Raw genomic sequence first — 22,934 nt, 5'->3', positions numbered from 1 at the left:
TCTGCGGTGTGAACAGGGTCTTAAACTCTGTTCACGTCATGTTTGAGCCTTCAATTGGAGTTCTATGTCAGGTGTAATTCCCAACGTATACCTCCTATGAAACCAATATGATTCCTCCAAGCCTCACAAATAGGACGAATTTTTTAATTTTTTTTTCCACAAACCTCTAGCCCGCGGTATACGTGTTTTTTTTGTTGTTTTTTTTACTGTATGTCGCTGCATGAAATAGCGTAGTCTACTGTGCTATTACATACAGAAAAAAAAGGTATGGCGACACGTACCGGTCCAACGTTTTGTCATACGTCAGGTCAATGGGGCCTGGACTAACAGGGTGGCGGTCGGGCATGTGCTCTGCCGCTCCATTCATTCTCGATGGGACTGTCGGAGATATGCGCGACCGCCGCTCCATTCGTTCAGGGGTCTTGGGACCCCCATCCATTGGGGGTCCCAGCAAACAAACACCTATCCTGTGGCTAAGGGATAAATTGATGTGGAGGGATAACCCTTTTAATTTAATTTAAAAAAAGATTTAACTCCCGATGCGTGTTACGTGCGCATTTTCCTGTGGCAAAATCCACAGCGTAAGGCCCTGTTCACACTGAGTTTTTTTACGAGTTTTCTTACGCGGAAACCGCTCCGCAAAACGCCCGAAAATGCCTCCCATTGATTTAAATGGGAGTTGGACAAGTTTTTTTACAGCGAGTAAAAAAAACGCGTTGCGGTAAAAAGAAGCGTCATGACCCATCTTGAAGCGCTTTCCGCCTCCAAAACCCCATTTCAATCAGTCAAAAAGGTGTAAAAAAACACCTTGACGAGAGTGCAAAAAATGTCTGGAGCAGCTCCTTCAAAAAACTCTGTGTGAACACAGCCTAACAGCACCAGCAAAGTGAGTGAGATTTCTAGTAATCTCGTCTACACCTTGCAGAATTTTTCCGCACGTAAATTCACCCGCGGTGCGTATTTTAAAATCTGCAGCATGTCAATTGATCCTGCATTTCCTCCTCAGAATAGTATCTAACACGTTTATTTAAAAAAAAAAAACACACCAAAATCCGCAGCATAAAACCGCACGTATTTCTGTATCAAAATGTAAAAAACGCACCTGAAAACGCATCAAGTGCGGATTTTACCTGCGGAATTACCTGCATTTATCGGCGGTTCCGCAACGTGTGCATGTAGCCTAATTCTTTCAACGCTTCAAGGATGTCAAGATCTCTGCTTGCTTTCAGCAAACGGGGACATTCTTGTTTACATCTAGAAAACCTGTGTATGCCCAATACTTCTGACAGCTGAGGGTTTGTTACAATTGTATTTAATCTAGACAATCCTCTGTGGGCTAAATAGCCTGGATTTCAGACTGATACATTGTAGGCTACATTCAAATTTGCATTGTGGGCTCCATTCTGAATGGAAGCCACAACGTTCTAAGGACCCCATTGCCGTCTAATGGGGGTGGTTTGGGTTCCGTCATTGACACAGATGTGATCAGTTCCTTACCTGCACTGATACACTGTAACAAACTATCAGGACAGGAGAGAGATTTGTGCTGCTGATGTGTCTAGCTCTAGAATTGTCTAGATTCCATACAATTGTAGCACACCCTCAGCTGTGAGAAGTATTAGGTCTGTTTGGATTTTTATAAGCAAGAATATTTCCATTCATTGTCACCAAGTAGAGATCTTGAACATAGTGATGAATCGATGCTCATATTATATTACGACGTATCATACACTTTTATTATACAATGATTAGGTTGTATTTACATAGAATGGAAAAATCCCTAAAAGGTAACTAAACGTTCAACAAACTTCTGACATGTCATAGTGACACGTCAGAAGTTTTGATTGGTGGAGGTCCGAGCAGTGAGACCCCCACCAATCGCGAGCCTCCAACCAAATATGAACAGGCCCTAAGACCGTTATGATGCATCATGCCTATGGGGCTCAGAGTGACTGACAGGGGTAGAGGATGAGGACTGGGATCTCATCTAATGAATAATTGACCCTCCGTCCTCCCTGTGTTACCTCATAGATGCAGATGTATGACTATAAAGCCATTTGCAAGCCGCACAGTTTATTTCTAGGACTAAAAACACTCTGTCGTCATGACAATGGTACATCACATGACCTAGTGCAGCTGATGTATGTGACTACAGAGTATTTAATTTATGGCCTAATGAAGTCATTGTACGATCGATACACGTAGAGCTTCCTGTAGCGGAAATGTACAATTATTTTACCAATCCTACCAGGAGAAGATATGTTGCGTAAAAATCTGCATTAATAAAAAGCTGTTATGATAAACTGGATTCTGACTGGATCACAGCAGTGGCAGGTACTGAGTAATATGGGTTTAGGGCAGGACATAAGGTTAAGCTGGCCATCCACATAAAATAAGCGTCAGCCGAACCAATAATTGCATAAAACCAACTGAATACCCCCAACCTACCTACATATGCAGTATATTGCAGTCAGCATAGTGGATGCAAGTCTGCGCTGCGATCTATCATGAGATTGCAGTATAACACATGGTGTGCGATTTGTCGCCACGCTGCACCACCCTTAGGCGGCTAATGTATTCTGAGAAGGCTAATGTATTTTTGGTTCTAAAACAATATGCTTAGTATGCTATTGAACACACAAACTAAGGCCCGGTTCGCATCTGCGTTAGTATTTCCATTGCTCAGACTTAAATGGGTTCCATAAGGTGTTCGTCAGGGTGTCCGTGGTTGTACCGGAAGCAATAGCGCAGCATGCTGCGCTAATGTTTCAAGTATTTTCGGCCGTATCTGTGACAAAGACTCCTAATGAGGCTTTCCACGCAGATGTGAACAGGCCCTACAAACACACACACTGCAGCCTCGGAACCCCCTGGCCCTACTAACCTTCTCTCTTGCAAGTTCTTGGCGTTATTAAATAAAAAAATTAAAAAATATATATGTAATTTTTTATCTTATAGGAGGAATCATAATAAATGGTCACCTCTGCTGTCCCTTGGAGTGGAAGAAAAAGGATGGAGACTAGTAAGTACAAATCAACGTATACTAAGAAAAAAACAGGTGCCGTTATTTTCATATCAAAGTGCAGTCACACGTGTCAGATTTTCTTGCAGAAAATTCTGCGACTAAAAATCAGTTCTGTTCATCTGAATGGAACTAGTAGAAATCCACGTGCTTGCTGCAAAAACAACCCCATTCAGATAAATTTCTAATTTGCAAAAAAAATATGCCACATGCCAAGCGATACCATCAGTCGATGAACCAACGTTTGCTCGTTCATTGGCTAAACGTTGCCTTGTTTACACGGGCCACTGATCGGACAAACGAGCGTTCATATGAATGCTCGTTCCTAATCATTGCCCTGTGTAAACAAGGCAACGTTTAGCCAATGAACGAGCAAATGTTGGTTCATCGACTGATGGTATCGCTTATGCCGCACAAAATATAATAGTTGTCGGCAGCACATCTTCCTGTGTAAACTGGGAAAAGTGCTGCCGAAATGGAAAGGAACGGGGACGAGCGATCTTAGTAATGATCGCTCGTCCCCATACATTACCAATCATTGCTTCTTGTGAAAGGAGCAAACGAGCGCCGATCGTCTTGTTAATCAGCGCTCATTTTTACGGCCAATGTTAGCCAATGTAAAATTACCCTAAAAGTATTCTTGACTCACAAACCCTTTCCTATTTCCCAGTAAAGCGCCTGTTGCCTTTTTGTACTTGAGTGTAAAGGAGCTTTAATTGTATATGTTGCCCTTTATATACAATGCTTTTTATTTTTGAACTTCTTCAGCCTCAATTTACTAGGGAGCTTTAGGGTGCAGTCACACATCGAACTTTGCAATGTATTTCTAAGGGAAAAATATTCAGCTACGCAAGAGCTAGAGAAATCTGTATGAGTCGCAGAATGTTTTTCACAGAGGCATACATTGTAGTTCTCCGCAGCAAATGCTTACGTTGATCGGCACTTGCTTGCTCCTGTCACACGGAGCTATGCATGGGGACGAGCGGTCGTCACTCCGATCGCTCATCTCCATACATTATTGTCATATTGGCAGCGCCTCCCCGTTTACATAGGGATCAATTATATGCCATTAGTTGCTATTGTTATGGTGGGGAATTTTAATACTGTGGTTCAACCCTATTGGGATAGATTGGGATCAGATCAGAACCTGCCTCCTGATTCCTTGACTCGTTTCGTGAGCTAATGAGGGAACAATCACTCATTGATTTGTGGTGAGACCGTCATCCGGGAAGTCGCCAATTCTCCTGCTATTCCAGATTTTGTTACACACTGTCACATATTGACCTGGCCATGGGTACAGATGATGTACTACAATTTTTAATCTCTATTAAATATAACCCAAGAGTCCTCTCTGATCACTCAGTATTGGGGTTGACCCTCCGTGCATCCTCCACTATAGTGCTATTGCAAAGTATTTGGTCCTTTAACTAATTCTGCCTGCAGGTAGTTTAAAGGGAATGTGTCGCTAGAAATTTATTTTTATTTTTTTCAGTTAAACAATTATTATTTAAGTGATTAGACATTGTTTTAATTTTTTCACAAGTCAGGAAATATTATAAATTAGATTCTAATTTATAACATTTCCATGTGCTGGGCACTAGAGGGAGCAGTTCCCAAACTTGCAGCATGGTCAATGTGGTAAAGCAACCTCATTGATTTATGCTGCAAATTTGGGGTGGACACACTCTCTAGTGTCCTCACACAATCCTCCCTCCCTTCTTCTGGCTAGTGCCAGGAGAAGGGAGGGTTTGAACCGCCATTTTCTGAGCGACTGCACAGTGTAGGAGGATTAGATACAGGGCTCAGCAGACAGTATCACACGAACATAATACACACATCACATACATGAACATAAATTACCTGCCGCCGCCGCCTCCCCTGGTCTACGCTCCCATTCCTTGCGCCTGAACATATGGCCGGAAGCCGCGGCCGGAAGTCGTCATCTGTCAGAAGTTTTGATTGGTGGGGGTCCGAGCACGGAGACCCCCACCAATCGCTAAAACGAAGCTGCAGAAGTGCTCGTGTGGGCGCTCAACCGCTTCGTTTCTGTTCGGCTTTTCCCGGAAATCAATGTATCAGAGTATGGGCTCATAGACTTTCTATTGAGCCCGTACTCCGATACATCGGTTTTTTGGAAAAAGCCGAACAGAAACGAAGCGGTTGAGCGCTCACACGAACACTTCTGCCGCTTAGTTTTAGCGATTGGTGGGGGTCACAGTGCTCGGACATCCACCAATCAAAACTTCTGACATGTCACTATGACATGTCAGAAGTTTGTTGAACGTTTAGTTACCCTTTAATGTAAGGAGAAAGAGGCAGCACTCCAAGGTTCAAAAAATAGAAAGTTTATTCGCCCATCAGTGAAAAAGAGGCAACGTTTCAGCTGCTCAATGCAGCCTTTGTCAAGCTTGACAAGGCTTGACAAAGGCTGCATTGAGCAGCTGAAACGTGGCCTCTTTTTCACTGATGGGTGAATAAACTTTCTATTTTTTGAACCTTGGAGTGCTGCCTCTTTCTCCTTACATTTGTATACCATTGGGGATTTACAAGTCGGATCTCTGGAGGCTTGCACCCTTATGCCCTGGAGGTTTTTGTTCTACTCTGCTGCCCATACACCTTCTCTTGGTCTTCTTACCCTTTAAGATATTGGCTAAAGTCCTGGCCCTCCGGTTATCACAGTTATCTCCACTGTTATTCACTCGGACCAGTCTGGCTTTATGCCACCCAGATCTACGGCTATAAATATTCGTAGACTTCACCGAAACATGCAGGTCCCGATAGACGATTCCAGTGATAGTTATTTGCTCTTCAGACGCCGCTAAGGCTTTTGATGTGATGTGATTAGTGTGAATATATCTTAGGGAAGTTCTGAAAATGTTCGTTCTGAGGGACCAGTACTTTTCAGGGGTTAAACTATTGTATGACAGTCTAACTGCTAGAATCAGAGTTAACGGTTGTTTGACAGACTCTATTGCGCTGAGTAGGGGCACACGGCAGGGCTGCCCTCTGTCTCCCCTTCTCTTCACACTATTGAACCCTTGGCACCAGCTCTTTGAGCTCATACAGGCGTTACTGGTTTTCACTGGAATGAGGGAGAGGAGAAAATAGCGCTGTATGCAGACGATGCTCTCTTATTTTTGGCTAATGCTAAGGACTCTCTGGGGATGGCTATGGAGGTCATTCCTACTTTTGGCGGATACTCCGGTCTAGATATCAACTGGTCCAAATCCACTTTACTGCCTCTGGATATTCTTCATGATGAAACCACTTCTGTACAGGCAGGTTTACAGGTGATATCTGAATTCCAATATTTGGGAGTAGTGGTGACCCGTCTGCTTTCAGACTATGAGAAACTTAATCTATCTCCATTAATAGGCAGGTTTAAGTGTACCAGAGTTGGTTGAACTAAGTTACCTCTGTCTATAGTGCAAAACTTATTAAAATGATCTGGATGCTGCAACTGCTAAATTTGGTTCATAATGCCCCAGTGCGGATGCCACTAAGATTTTTTCATCAAGTCAATAGGTGTTTTCACGATATAATATGGCGTGGGAGCTATGCACACATTAAACTTGAGATTCTCTAAAGACCAATAACAGAAGGGGGCTTGACAATTACTAACCCGTGGGTATATTTTCTAGCAGGTCAACTTCAGCAAATACGAGGTTAGGAAGGGGGAAATTTTGGAGAGGGTGCCACAATTATCCCTAAGTGAGGCCCATAGATCTGCTACATAAGGTATATAAGACACCAACATTTCTTTGATATCGGGGTTAACCCTGATTCGCTTATGCCCTCAATGTAAACAAGTATCTGCGGGTATGCTTCATATGTTTTGGTCCTGTCAGGAGCTGGAGAGGTTTTGGATTGAGGTAATAACTATTATACGGGAGATTTTTCAAGTAGACGTTGACCTGAGCCCGCTCTTCTTCGTGCTGGGGTATGTGGAGGACCTGGCGACCTCGGAGCTTGGTAAATTGGCAGTAACCAAAATGTCATACATGCTACAAAGATGTGTAGCACAACGTTGGCTGGATGAGCTGAGACCTACTAGACCAGAATATATTAATACAATTAATTGTTGGTGAATTTAGAAAAAGGAGTTTACCGGAAAATAGGTACGCTGGCCAAACTTGAAAAGGTTTGGGCCCTATGGCTTGATGCTACCCACTTGGCATCCAGAGAGTTGATGAGATTTCTGCTGGGTCTAATATAAATGTGTCATTCGGCTCTAATACAACATATGCCTGCCTGGGGCTTTTAAGTCACTGGGCTCTCAGGGGGAGAGGGACATCTTTGGCTCATGATGAGTGATGATTGTGATGTGGGGATAGATATGCTAGTTTACTGTACCTAAATTGAGGAAGAAGTACTGTCACGTTGTAATATATGTATGTCTATTTGAAATGCACTATATTTTGATCTTATATAGAGAATGAAGCATAAGAAATTGCATATAACTGGTGGATTATGCCATTTACCATTGCACTTGAAAAATCTTTGTATGCTTGTGTACTAGGACTATGTTTAAGGGAATGGGGTTGGGGTATCTTTCGTATTATAAAACAAAATTGCAATAAAAATTTACCAAATTTAAAAAAAAGTGTATCTGCACACTTAAATAATACCACTTTGTTTCCTCATCTACATTATTTGGATTCTAATATTTTAATGATAAGAAAAAACTGTTTTATAGAAAATTCTTGTCTCAACCACTGTGTGGCAGCATTTCCTCACTTATGAGTCAAAGACACTTAGAAATCTCTTAACAGAACAGAGAGTTTTATTTTTAAACTTCCAGAAAAACATACATTTCGGTATCTGCAATTCTATTATATTACGAGCAGTTTACTTATAAAATGCTCTTATGGTAATAGTTCCCCATGAGTCGATAGTAACCTGTATGCCTTATTTTCCACGCAATTATTTTCAATGTTTTTGCTGCTGTGTTCAATTACAGCAGGACCAGGTTAGAATTTAATCCCATTCCTTATGTGGTTTTTAAAAGTGCAGCATCACATGTAGGTTTTATCACAGTTTTTCTACAGTTGAAGTCCATTGGAAAGAAGAAAAAACATGTAAAAACTAAAACCTTTGTTCTTAGATGTGATTTTTCCATAGAAACTACCATAGAACTGTGATGCCTTATGAATGTTTCATTCAAAGAGTGCAGCATGCCTTATTTGTTGCTGTTTAGTTGTGGATTCGCCACGGTTTTCTCCCATTGACGTAAATTGGGAAAACCTGGCATTGAGAACCTCGTGTAAAGATCGGGCTAGTTTTCCATGCATTTTATTAGTGAGAGGAGCTTAATATAATCTCATCCTTGAATCTTTGGAGGCCAGTTGCTGTCTGCTTTTAATAATTGCTTGTCAAATCACTTCATATTCAATGCTTCCTTCCTGGCGATTCCTCTTTCCTGACTGGCTCTAATTCTAGCTTACTGGAATTTTGCAAGACATTTTGGATGTTTCTCTTGGTTAATACATTTAGATCTGTTAATCATTTCCCAAGCTTCTGATGTATTTCTAAACGATTATCCTACAAAATCAGACTTAAATGTCAGTGGTGTTTTCAGGGAAATAAACATGTGATGTTGCAATGGTCTGGTATTAATCAGCTAAAATATAAACTTTTCTTCTGATAAAGGGATATTCCAATTTTTAGAAGGATAAGTGACTAGTAAATTTATGTGACAGATACAAATTCTAATAGACGGCATGGATAGAATTTATCTGAAGAGATGAGAAATTTGAAATCACAATTTCTACACTGCTTTGACAAAATGCTTTTATCACTACTGTGGTGTATTCTGCACCTTCCGTTATGAAAGTCCACCCTATTTCCCTCCACACATCATGAGACTGCACCTGTCACATGCAGTCTTTCGCTCACAATAAGCAGACCGGTTACTACTTCCCACTAGAGTGATCTCCTGAATTACTCTGTGCTGCTGAGACCCTGTTCCGTCTACTATGAGTCTATGCCTTCCCACTTGTCTCCATGTGCATCATCTTACATCATGAAACCCTGTTACATCCAGCCTTGTCCACACTAACCTAATCAAATGACAGTATAGATCACTGTCTCCTATAATACCATCACAAGAATTTTCTGAAATACTCTGCGCTGCTACCGTCATTTCTAAGAGCTGATTAGCTGCAGGATGTTATGTTCCTGCCCACTACATTAGATCTCTTCAAATTGAATTTCAATTGGATATGTCATTAAAGTCTGATAGGTGGCCACTGATTCACTGTAAATGAGGACTGGGCACCCCCATTCTCACGATAAGTATGGGTCCTAAAATGGAAGGAGACTTCCATTGAAAAGTACTCAAACTGCAGTAGTGTTGGACTGGGGTTTCTTGTGCCTACCCAAGGACTCACCCTCCATCTGCATAGAACATGTGCACCGCCACTTTTAGGGTATGTTCACACGGCGGGGGTCCGTAACGGCTGAAATTACGGGGATGTTTCAGCCTGAAAACATCCCCGTAATTTCAGCCGTACCGGCATGTGCAGGCGCTTGAACGCCGCGTCAATTACGGCCGTAATTAGCGCTGCTATTCATTGGAGTCAATGAATAGCGGCTCCAATTACGGCCAAAGAAGTGACAGGTCACTTCTTCTACGCGGGCGTCTATTTACGCGCCGTCATTTGACAGCGGCGCGTAAATATACGCCTCGTGTGAGCAGACAAACGTCTGCCCATTGCTTTCAATGGGCAGATGTTTGTCAGCGCTATTGAGGCGCTATTTTCGGGCGTAATTCGGGGCAAAAACGCCCGATTTACGTCCGTAAATAGGCCGTGTGAACATACCCTTAGTTGTGCTGCAATGTCATCAATGCACACACAGGACATCTAATGAATAAGGCCTAACTGGTTATTAGTGGCAAGTGATTGGCTCTAAAATCAGCTCCAAATGAATGGGGTTGTCTTCTGCTAGACCTTTGAGGACCAGCCTGGGCCCGCCAGATGATTCTTTTGTGGGTCAGTCTGACCCTGAACTGCAGATGCCATCAGATAAGAGTTCACAAGCCAAAGTGTATGAAAGTATTTCTGTTGTATATGTTACAATGGGAATATTATTAGAAACATTCTGAAAGAAAATATGAATTGCTAACACATCTTAGGCCTCGTTTGCATCTGCATCGGGCTTCCGTTCATGGGTTCCGTTAGCTCTTTCCGTCAGGGGAAGCCATGAACGAAAAGACAAACGTAGTCGACTGTGGTATTGTTTCCGCTGAAAAAAACGGAAACCGTATAGTACAGAGACCAACCGAAACCATTTGCAATGGAAGCATTAGCATTTAAACCAATGGTAATGCAAACGGAAGCTATGGTTTCTGTTTGGCTTTCCGTTTATGGGTTCCCCTGACGGAAGGGTCTGACAGAACCCATCAATGGAGCCCCGACGCAGATGTGAACCTTATCGATCACATCAAAGTTCATAGATGCAGCTGTATCTCAAAAAGCAGCTGTATCTCAAAGCAGCTGTATCTCAAAAAGTAAAGATAATATTTAATAAAATGTAATTACAAAGTTGCACCAATCACACCAATACACATTTTTATTTTTAAAAAAAACAACACATTTTCAAATTTGTACATAGACTTTAAACGTTGCCATGTTTGCAATCACAAAGCAAGCAAAACCGATAAAATTATCTTTTAATCACTCTTTAGGAATTTTCAAGTGTCCGCTGAGCGTTCTTTCATCAGGGAGGTTTACTGAGTTCTCGGCGGCAACCCCTTTCCAAACCCCTCCTCTCATTATCAATTGGGATTTCGAGAGGACTTTGGATGACGAAGGGGAGGTCCATTATGAGGGTAGAATCGATAGGCAAAATACAGAATAGAAGTTCAGGCCATAAGCCCGCTGTAAAAAGCAAACTTGAACCCGGCACCTTCCTAGCACTTCTGCACTTAATCCAGCGTAACGTAGATTTATTTTTCTTTTCCCCTTCATTTACAAAGAGTTATAGTATTTTATTTATTCATTTTGCTTAATGAACTTGATGTAGTAGTTTGTCTTCGGTTTGGCTCTTGTAGAGTCTTGGCAGTGTGCCCCAATTGTAAATTTGAGCCTTTCTGTATCCAGAGCTGGGTCTTAGGTCTTGGCAACGACCCTTTCTCACTGATGGAAGGTTTTAAGAAGGGAGAAAAAATACCATTACATCTGAAAGGCTGCCAAATCCCATCAAGCTGCCATCTATTGTACCGCACAGCCCTCTGAAGATTTCATTTTCATAAAATTGCAGTGCACCTGCTTAAAAGAATAACTACCTTGTCACACGATGACATGCTATGTTAAATCGTTCATATTGTATTTATTAGATCCACAATGATTTTTTTTTATTTTTTTTGCTTCCTCGGGCTTTGCAGGCTTACATATTAAATAACGCTTCCGTCTCAAGTTTCCTTTCAGAATTACACAATGTGTTTATCTAGTATCTGTTAGTGTGAAAGAGCTAGCAGGTCCTGAAATGTGCCACTGTCATGGTAGTGTGCTGGTTACACGATGTGACACCAGGTTAGATTGGATGCCCACGTACATTTATTAACTGTTCTTTTTAACGCCAGGACGCATGTTTTTATTAGTGAAAAAAAAAGTCTAGTTCTACATATTTTATTCTTTATAGCTTAGGGTTAAGACAAAAATTGTGAGCGCTCCATACAGTTGCGTTAATGTAGTGACGTACAGATCATGTAAGCAAATCAAAAAGCTGCTCCCTTTATTATAGTTGTATCGTTACCAGGCACGCGTGGGGGGCCTGGACTGCTATTCCTGCTGTAGATCTACTCCAGGAGGGTCTCTGATTATGTGGTACTTGTTCAGAAAACAGTCAACATCTGTGTATTGCTTGAGGATGGAAGGGACAACATCTGTCTTATAATGTGTTGCATGTATATTGTACCATATCGTATTCTCCAGCATTTTTTTTTTTAAATATATAAAAATTACAGAATACAGGGAGAGAGCCTAACAGCCCAAACCTCTTATGAAACCAGGTCGATTTTAGATGACCAGTGACTTACTTTAGAAAATGCAGCGAAACTGGAATCACGGATTATAGTTGTAATGTAGTGCAGGAAAGCTAAAACGCAGGCAAATTATAGAAAAATAGGAAATCTGCATTTTTATTAAAATTTAAAGCAATTTTTCAGGCTCTTCCTTACTGAGACTTATTTGCCTCCGGTATATGTGTAGCAATTCCCCGATCTTCTTCTTATTTTTCTTACTGCTGGCTTGGTAGTCTATACTTTATAATCATTTTGCATTTTCAGCACTCCATACACAAACTTTCTGGTGAGCTTGTGATGAACTTGTATTTACAGCCAATCTGAACAAGCAGAGCTGCGGGAGGGAGGGAGAGAGCAGCAGTCTGAACCAATGACGAGACATGAGGTGGATTTTAGACTACCTGTAGGCACGGTAGATAAGCTGTAGTCCTAAATTACAGCTCTGTCCATATGGAGCTGAGCTAAAGAGCAGCCAAGCAGCAAGCACTAAGGAAAATAAAACAGATAAGCTTTACCTATAGATACTGATTTACTTAGAATTTTTATTCTCACTGCTGGACATCCGCTTTAAAGGGGTTTTCACATCAGAGACATTTATGACATATCCACAGGATATGTCATAAATGTCAGATAGATGCGGGCCCCACCTCTGGGACCCGCACTTATCTCCAGAACGTGGCCCAATTAACCCTGTTCTACCTATTTTTCTGCTCCCTCTGCCTCCCTTGCCACTTCCTGACTATATGGTCGGGAGTCAAGCAAACAGCATAGCTTGCTGAGCTACGCTGTTTCCGTAAGTCCCATAGTAGTGAATTGCAGTTACAGAAGCAGCGTAGCATGCGAGTTACACTGTTTCTGAAACTACCATTCAGTTCTATGGGACTTACGGAAACAGCGTAGCTTTCCCAAGTCATGGTCGGAATTCACTTGCCTCTGCCGCAACATAGAGTGATAGTATGGGGTTTAGGGTTTCCTGTTCTAGAGATAGTTGCGGGTCCCAGAGGTGGGGCCTGCATCAATTTGACATTTATGACATATCCTGTGGATATGTCATAAATGTCTCTCATGGGAAAACCCCTTTAAAGCCACAAATGCACCACATGCCTTTGTTTGTACTCCGCGTGAATACCAACAGGTGTATTTCTACAGAGGAAGGTGCATTTGAACCATATTATTCTGTATTGTACATCCCTTTACAGGGCGTATTGGAATGTTTGTTCTTTTTTTCCATGGCAATCTTGAGTAAATGTTTCCGTAAGTAATGCAGTCATAGAAATAATATTTCATGATCAATAGTTTTTTTATTGGTCATAACGGAAATCTTTCTGCATCTTGATGAACGAGCCAAGTTCTTTACCTCCCTTTTTTTTTTTTTGCTACACATTCTTAGAACTACATATTTCCTTTTAAGTTTTGTGTCATCTCGTGCCATTAAAATGAGAACCAGCTTTATAAATATTCACACAATTAACAGAGCAAGAGACAAGCCACCCCAAGGGTTTCTTTGATTGATGAAATCATAATGCGAGCTGACCAATCGTGGACTGGCACAACAGCAGCTGTCACACGTCTTGAGCGTGGAGGCTTTAGTCAAACTGTTCAGTCATATCCATTGAGTATTGGCACATCCAACAATAACACTACAGCGCAGGCAGGAGAGGCGTGGGGATGTCAATGAGCTTGTTGCCCAGGGCCTCTTTAAGTTTAAAAGCGGCTGTTTCAGTGAGTCACTTTATGAAGAAAAGTCCTCAAACAGCATGTGTCAGATGATGCAACCACCGGCTCATGTTCACAAGCTTGAAACTCGAGTAAATCTCAAGTGGTTTTTAAAGCATTCCAAAAAGAGCTTGAAAGACTGATTTAATTTAAAACGAGAATAAGAGCGTCAACATCAGGACAATGTATCCAACCGAAAAATCCTTTTGCAATGAAGGAAAGAGAACCCTGATTACAGCGACAGCTTGAATACGAATTCACTTAGGCCGTCATACTTTATAATCAGGAAATGCTACCAAACGTAGCAGCATTTAGACTTTAAAATGACATTGATGAGTGTGATAGGTTATTGAGAACAATGTGGTAATATTATGCTTTCAAATACCCATAATTGCAAAAGAAAGCTGTCTGGAATCAGCCAATCACGTCCTTTTTACATTTATAATGGAAGAATAAATATTGGCTATGGCGTTGTATGTGCATTGACTCCATATGCTCTCAATATGTAAACTTGTTTTATATTTGTGCACAGTGTTTGACCGGGGTTCCTTGACCTAGCAGAGCCAAATGATTTTTAAGGCCCCATGTATGCACAACATGTGCACATCCAATTTTTACTTTTAAAGCGCACACAGGATTAACACTATATGGACAAAAGTATTGGGACACCTACACATTACACCTACATGACCTTTTATGATATCTGTAAGTGGTGGTTCTTCAATAATCACAGAGGGCAGCAGTTTAAATGGGTTTTATTTAAACAAGTGGCAAACAACACGAGCGATCCTAAACCGGGATTTGGCTCTCCACTTTGTAGGAGTTCTAACCAAGTCAGGCTGCGCCAAAGTGACTGCAGGCTCTTCAGCCTGTTCCCACCATGCCGCTACGGGTCGCTGAGGGGCTACCCTCTACCCACAGTCTGCCCTGCTATGCCTTGGGTGCACCAGTCACTTTGGAGGAATGCTCTGCGCCTCCGTGGGTCACGGTGGCTGCTACACCACTACCTTCACGGATCCCGACTCCCTCCGCTGCGTATGTGCAACGTGCAAATCGTGTACTGTTCACAGAACAATCAGAGAACGGTACCAGGCCATGGAGTGACACGCTCACACAGTACTAAGTCCAAGTCTTTGAATCGGGTAGCGTCTCTTTAAGGACCGCTCAAAATAATTGCAGTTGCTTTACATTAATTCACCCGTTGACAGGTCTCTTCTCAATAATGCAGGAGCACAGGCAACAGACCTTCTGGGGCATGATCCAACATGGACTCCACTTTCTAATTCCTCCTAGGCATCTGCTACTACTCACAGGGTAACCTCTTTGTCCCCTCACAGTCCCTCTCTTGTAGGGAGGACCTCCAACCTGCAGCTTCTTGCCAGGCTCAGGCCCTGGGAGGCCATACTCTCTTCCTACCAAGCTGCAACAGTCCTCTCCGACTTCCCTGTGTGGCACGCACGCACGCACACACACACACGCCTTCCTGTTTCCTGCAAAGCAGCTCTATCTCTAAGTCACTCATACTGCAGTGACCCCTAGTGGCTGCACATAACATGGCAGGCATGCAACAGATAAAACAGAACGCAGGTGCCAACAAATATGGAGGCTGCACTGGCAGACAGTTCAATTTAAAGGGGCAGCATCACCTGATTACACATCTCATTCTAAATCCATAAACATTAATATGGAGTTGGTCCCACCTTTGCAGCTAAAACAGCTTACACTCTTTTGGGAGCTTCCTACAAGATTTTGGAATGAGTCTGTGGGAGTTTTAGCCCATTCACCAAGAAGATCATTTGTGAGGTCGGGCACTGATGTTGCAGGAGAGGGCTTGGCTCGTAATCTCCATTCTAACTCATCCCAAAAATGTTGAATAGGGTTGAGTTTTTAGGACTCTGTGTGGCCAGTCAAGTTCTTCCACTCCAAACTCGCCCTACCATGTTTTTTTTAGACCTTGCTTTGTGCACTGGGGCACAGTCATGCTGGAACAGAAAAGGACCAAACCCCAAACTGTTACCACAAATTTGGAAGCTACAGTTGTTCATAATGCCTCGGTACACTGAAGTATTAAGATCTCCCTTCACTGAAATGAAGTGCCCAACACCTGAAAAACAACCCCATAGCATTATCCCTCATCCACTGAACTTTACAGTTCCACACAATGCAGTCAGGAAGGTAACTTCCTTCTGGCATTCAACAAACCCAGACTCGTCCATCAGACTGCCAGATAGGGAAGCACCACTCCACAGAACACGTTTCCACTGCTCCAGAGTCCAGAGCTTTACACCACTCCATCTGACGCTTGGCATTGTGCTTGTTGATGTAAGGCTGGCATGCAGTTTGTAAGTGGTGTACCTGTAGTGCCGGGGGGCAACGCAGGGACATGGGCCAGTCTGTAGTTCGGGAGTTCGGCTCCCGAGCGGAGGAGCGTCTCGGGAGTCATGGCAATGGCCGCTCTGCCAGCAGCCACGACGCATGCGCTCCGGCGGTGAAGCTGGGTGAAGTCTCGGGATGCGAGATTGGAGAAGAGTAGGAAGTAAGGAGATGCCGACACGTGGACGGAGGAGGGAAGAGACCGGAAGTGCGGGGGAGCGGAGAGAGCAGGCGGAAGTGAGGGAGAGAGACGCGAAAGTCAGGAGCAAGGAGAAAAGAGGAGAGCGGCGTGCAGGTGCGAGAGAGAGAGAGAGGAGAGAGACCGGTGCTCGGACGAACGACAAGGGGGAGGCCCGCAGCTTGGGCTGCCTCATACAGCAGGGCAGAGGACTGCTGGATAGTGTTCTTCTAGAGCAGCATCAGAGGAGGGATCATGGCAGCATCAGAGGACCGTATGAAGCGGAGCGTGTCTCCCTGCAGCAAGTCCAAGAGCAGAGGTCGTTGCAGCCGCTGAGGACTGACCGGAACGGAAGCGGAGTGTGCCATCTGCATCCGACACAGGTACCGGTCATAGACCGTAAACTCCCTGACAAGGAACCTAGGTCCCTCCCCAGAGACAGTACCAGTACCCATATTACAGCCAGTGACCCTCCAAAAGAAGTGACGTCCCTCATTCATCTTGGTCACAGTGCGCATAGAAGACTAATCCTGAAATTAACAGACGACTTAGCCTGAGCTAGGCCCAAGAGCAGTCTCGCTACCTCATTACCCGTGCCGGTGTCTCTGCGTTTACCCCAGAGTGTATAACTTCTGTAATCAAAGCCTGTAAGAATTGCTCTGAACTGTTATTGGCGAATATTGTTGGATCAGGAGCAGACAGAAGGAACGGTCTGGTTGATGGGACTTTATTGGACTATTAACCGGACTTTATGCAAACGTTAGTGTCAACCTCACCTGTTCAGTTGCGTCCTAGGTGTGTCCGACGTTCAGGCCGCCGACTGGGGAGAGAGGATTTGTCACGAAAGGTAGCGGATAGCTCCGCAAGGACCCGTGGCGGTGCCAGCAGGTACTGGTAGTTCACTGATTCCCACGACGCAACCCCCGGGCCGAGAGTGTGACTCTTACCCGAGGGTAGGCTGACAGTGGTGGGTAGCTCCCACCGTGACTGACAGCGGCGTGTTCGCTGCCAAGATTGGCAACGTGGGTTCAGGCACGTCCTCTCTCTGGGGGATTTCCAGCGGGTTCGAAGTCCCCAACCTCAGGATTCTTGTCTGCTCCAAAGAAGAGAATTTTCTGTTACCTGTTCATTACAGTAAAGAAGTTGAACAAAAGAAGTTGTGTCTCTTCCATTGCATCACAGAGAGCGGTAATTCTCCTTACATAAATTGGCATAGTCGGCAGGATCTGATGCCTCGCCGCAATGGAACCATCAAGCAGTGGAACGCTACCACCAACCCTGACCGTAGTGATACCCATGGGGGCCGCTCTAATGAACATTCCTAAGTTCGACGGGAAGAGGGTATCGATTGCAGATTGGACGGAGCCAGTTCGTACCACAGCCCGGTTTTTCCAGGTACCTGGGACTCACCAAGCCGACCTGCCATTCGACTCACTGGAAGGGGATGCTAGACAAGCTGTCTTGGTCTTAACCCCAGAGCACCGTGGTACACTAGAAGCAATCCTCAGCTGATTGGAATCCCTCTATGGGGATCTCACCTCCGCCGCCGATCTACGGAAGAAATTTTATACCACGGTGCAGATGAATGGTGAATCGCTACAGCAATTCGCGGTGGGACTACAAGGAATGTGGAGTCGACTAGTAAGGAAAGATCCCGCCGGGTGCGCAGCCTTACCTGAGCCGGACCGAATAGTGCGAGACCAGTTTGTGTCCGGCCTGGACAGTCGGTCCCTGAGACAAGCAACGAGAGACTTTGTCCGGGTAACCCCCACCGCCACGATGAGTGAGGTGCTGCGAGAAGCACTCGCGGTACATCGAGAGGAGTTGGGAGAGGCCAGCATGGCCCTTCAAAACGTGGGTTCCCCCGAGCCAACTCCAAGTGGTAGCGAACGACCAGAGGCAGTGTTCAACGAGTTCGCCCTTGATGTCAGGGAAGCTATTCGGGAATTAAAGACCGACGTCGCCCAATTGAGTGTAATGGCTGATCGACCGGAACAGCTCCCTCGTCCACTCAGATCGACCCAAGGAGGGACTTGATGCTGTTGGCAGTGCGATCAGCCGGGTCGTTTTGCCAGAGATTGCAGGATAAGACGCTACCCAAGACGTGAACAGCCACCTTTAAACTAAGGTACCCCGCCGCTGAGGGCCAAGCTGCGGGCATTCCATCGACTGGCCCAAAAGGAAGGGTAGAAGTTTTAACAGGAAAATGCCCGGTAGTTACAGCCGTGATCCCTTGCCTTTTTGACACTGGGTCAAAAGTAACCACCATGACCTATCAGTTGTTCCATGAACAGTTCCAAGTTCAACAGACTCTAGAAGCACCCTGGATTGAGCTTACGGTGGCTAATAGCCTGCCAATTCCCATTGCCGGGGTTACTTGGCTAGAATTGGAAGTGTTTAATTGTAATTTCCCCCGGGCGGGTATTGTGGTAGTACATAATTGTGCAAGGCCGGGTATACCTGTTATAATTGTCATGAATGTGTTGCAGGAAATACATGGGATGATGTTCAATGAGACGAGCAGTGCTCGGTGGGAGGAGCTGGCTGCAAGGGCGAGTGGGGATGGTAAGTGGGGAAGGTAAAGCAGTGTTGCAAGTACCACCTTTGCAGGAAGTCGCCATTCCCCTTTCCATAGGGACTCATCATCGCTTGAGAGATGCCATGGTCATGATAGAACCAATGCGAAGTTCCCAGAATACGCAACCCTGGGTGGTAGGAAGAACGGTGTGTCGGATAACCAAAGGCTTGGCGACTGTCAGAGTGCTGAATCCTACTCAAGGGGTGGTTGAAATACCGGCCGTCACGGTACTAATGTTGAGATGGTTAGGGCATAGGATGTGACGGATCCGGCCATGGGCAAAACCCTAACCGAGATGTCGTCGGAAGATAGGAGAAGCGAGGCTGAAGTGAACGAACAGACCGACCAACTGTGGCACCAACTCGAATTGGACGGGGTAGCACCAGATACAAGGTCGGAGGAACAACTGAGGACGCTTCTGCGACGCTTCGGCTGGGTTTTCGCTCAGCATGAAGAGGACTATGGATGCACCACTACTATTGAACATGGGATTCACACGGGAACGGCTAAATTGGGGGAAATGGATAGCCCGACTGGCTCGATTCAACTATACCATTCGTTACAAGCCCGGTAAGAACCATGCCGATGCACTGTCCCGAAAGCCGTGTAAGATTCTGGTCGGAGAGGGGGACGATGTACGGGAAGAGATGGAGATACCCCCACTGCAGCAGCAACGAGTAGTGACAGCAGTACAAGGGGTTGAGGGTTTTACTGAAATGTATGATCGGGGCGAATGGAAGAAGCGGCAACACCAGGACAAGGACCTCCAATTGATTGACCAGTGGGTGCGTCAGCAGAGAAGGCCCACGGCAGCGGAGCGAAGCAGGTTGTCGACTCCAGCTAAAGCATTGGTTCGGCAGCTGGAACGACTAGAACACCGTGATGGAGTATTGTATAGAAGAGTGTGGACCCCACGGGAACATCGAGAAATATGGCAGTTGGTGTTGCCCATAGTAGACGTGAAGCTCGTGTGTAAGTGGATGCACAAAAACCGAGGCCATTTTGCAGTGGAAAAGACTGTACAGATGATTCGGAATCACTTCTATGCTCCAAGTCTGGAAGAAATAATGCGATATATACAAGGAATGCCCAGAGTGTGTCATCCACAAGGCGACAGAACAGCCCGAGAGGCCCATGACCATCGTGACGGGTGAGCCACTAGAACTCCTGACGGTAGACTTCTTAACAGTCCAAGAAGTCACATCGGGGTACCGATATGCGTTGGTATGCTTGGACCATTTTTCAAAGTTTGCCGTGATGATGCCTACGCGGGACCAGACTGCCCAGACGACCGCAGCTGCGTTATGGAAACATGTTATCCGTCCTTATGGTTGCCCCAGACGCCTCTTATTGGATCAAGGACCGAATTTTGAGTCGGATCTCTTCCGAGAGCTGTGTGTACTGCACGGAATCCGAAAATCCAGAACTACCCCGTATCACCCACAAGGGAATGGGGCTTGCGAAAGGTTCAATCGCACCTTACTCGGGCTATTAAAAACCCTAGGAGACGAACGACAAGAACGGTGGCCTGAATATGTGGACGTCCTGGTATAGGCCTACAACAACACTGCATCGAGTTACCGGGTATACCCCATATCAATTGATGTTCGGTCGACCGAGCTGGGTTCCCTTGGATCTTCTGTTAGAGACGCCGGAGATGGAAGTCAGCCGATCCACGTCACAATGGGTACAGGAACACCAACGGCGGTTGAGTGCAGCGAAGGACGAAATGGAGAAAGCTCGGCCCACAGAGAGCCTACCCCCTATGGAAGAACGACAGCGAGTGTTTCATCCTGGGGATCGAGTGCTGGTGCGGAATCGCAGGGCAGCACGTGGGCGTAAGCTAGAGCCCCGATGGGAGAGGAAACTATATGTGGTGATAAAACGCGTCGACCCGGACTTCAGGTGTATGAAGTGCAACCAGAGGGTGACCAGGGACCGAGCAGAAGGCTGCATCGAAACCTGTTGCGGCCCTGTACCTTTCTGACACCAGAATCGATCATGTCATTAAGGCAAGAAGATCCACAGAATACTCCACCGACAAATACTGATGGAGATTGGTGGTTGATGGTTCCATAAAACAACCCTAGTGTATCCTGGGGACCACTACCGGCAGAGACAGCGAGTCCAACGGAGTGTGTGGAGACACCTGCAATGGAAGTGAAACTTGGATTGCGTTACCTTCAGAGGTGTAATCACAACCGACAACTGGCCAATTTGCAAGATTATGAAGTTTAGTGCCGAGGACTGCATTTGATAACCGGGGGGGGGGGGAGAGTGTAAGTGGTGTACTTATCTGTACTGCCGGGGGGCAACGCAGGGACACGGGCCGCTCTGTAGTTCGGGAGTGTTTGGCTCCCTAGCGGAGGAGCGTCTTGGGAGTCATGGCAACGGCCGCTCTGCTGGCAGCCACGACGCATGTGATCCGGCGGTGAAGCAGGGCGAAATCTCGCGATGCGAGATTGGAGAAAAGGAGGAAGTAAGAAGATGCCGACACGTGGACGGGGGAGAGAGAGACCGGAAGTGCGGGGGAGCGGCGAGAGCGGGCGGAAGTGAGGGAGAGAGGCGCGAAAGTCAGGAGCAAGGAGAAAAGAGAGCGGCGTGCAGGAGCGAGAGAGAGAGAGGAGAGAGACCAGGAGAGACCGGTGCCCAGACGAACGACAAGGGGGGAGGCCCGCAGCTTGGGCTGCCTGATGCAGCAGGGCAGAGGACTGCTGGATAGTGTGCTTCTAGAGCAGCATCAGAGAATAGTATGAAGCGGAGCGTGCCTCCCTGCAGCAAGTCCAAGAGCAGAGGTCGTTGCAGCCGCTGAGGACTGACCAGAACAGAAGCGGAGTGTGCCATCAGCATCCGCCACCAGTACCGGTCATAGATCGTAAACTCCCTGACAAGGAACCTAGGTCCCTCCCCAGAGACAGTACCAGTACCCATATTACAGCCAGTGACCCTCCAAAAGAAGTGGCATCCTTTGTTCATCCTGGTCACAGTGCGCATAGAAGACTAATCCTGAAATTAACAGATGACTTAGCCTGAGCTAGGCCCAAGAGCAGTCTCTCTACCTCATTACCCGTGCCGGTGTCCTTGCGTTTACCCCAGAGTGTATAACTTCTATAATCACAGCCTGTAAGAATTGCTTTGAACTGTTATTGGCGAATATTGTCGGATCATGAGCGGACAGAAGGAACGGTCACGTTGGCGGGACTTTATTGGACTATTACCCGGACTTTATGCAAACGTTAGTGTCAACCTCACCTGTTCAGTTGCGTCCTAGGTGTGTCCGACGTTCGGGCTGCCGACTGAGGAGAGAGAGGGTTTGTCACGAAGGGTAGCGGATAGCTCCGCAAGGACCCGTGGCGGTGCCAGCAGGTACGGGTAGTTCACTGATTCCCACGACGCGACCCCCGGGCCGAGAGTGTGACTCTTACCCGAGGGTAGGCTGACAGTGGTGGGTAGCTCCCACCGTGACTGACAGCGGCGTGTTCGCTGCCAAGATTGGCAACATGGGTTCAGGCACGTCCTCTCTCTGGGGGATTTCCAGCTGGTTCGAAGTCCCCAACCTCAGGATTCTTGTCTGCTCCAAAGAAGAGAATTTCCTGTTACCTGTTCATTACAGTAAAGAAGTTGAACAAAAGAAGTTGTGTCTCTTCCATTGCATCACCGAGAGCGGTAATTCTCCCTACAAGCTGCTCGGCCCCCATGCCATAGAGTGCAGATATTAATACCAGAGAAGGTTTGGACTCTGCAGTTACTGAATCAGCAGAGCATTTGCTACTTTTATCACTATGCGCCTCAGCACTCGGTGCCTCTGCTCTGTAACTTTATGTGGTCTTCACTTCGTGATTGAGTTGCTGTGGTTCCTAAATGCTTCCACTTTGCCATAATAACACTCACAGTTGATCGTGTAATATCTAGGAGGGAAGATATTTAATGAACTGACCTGTTGCAATGATGACGTCCTATTACAGTACCACGCTCTAATTCAGTTAGCTCTTTACAATGACTCATTCTTTCACAAGTGTTTGTAAAGGCGACTGCATGGCGA

At 45.5% G+C, this 22,934-nt stretch overlaps 1 long non-coding RNA gene across 2 annotated transcripts in view; it reads left to right on the top strand.

The window, feature by feature from the left end:
* LOC142664820 (uncharacterized) overlaps positions 1–22,934 on the top strand; it is a 204,831-nt gene that overhangs the window by 899 nt on the left and 180,998 nt on the right. For both annotated transcript variants that reach the window (XR_012851392.1, XR_012851391.1), the window contains exon 2: positions 2,959–3,022. This is a non-coding gene — a long non-coding RNA (uncharacterized LOC142664820). The remainder of the gene's footprint in view (positions 1–2,958; positions 3,023–22,934) is intronic.

This window comes from Rhinoderma darwinii, chromosome 12 (assembly GCF_050947455.1).
Source record: "Rhinoderma darwinii isolate aRhiDar2 chromosome 12, aRhiDar2.hap1, whole genome shotgun sequence".
In the NCBI taxonomy this organism is placed as follows: Eukaryota; Metazoa; Chordata; class Amphibia; order Anura; family Rhinodermatidae; genus Rhinoderma; species Rhinoderma darwinii.
Note: the sequence above shows the minus strand (reverse complement) of the source record. Positions and strands in the feature narration are given on the sequence as shown.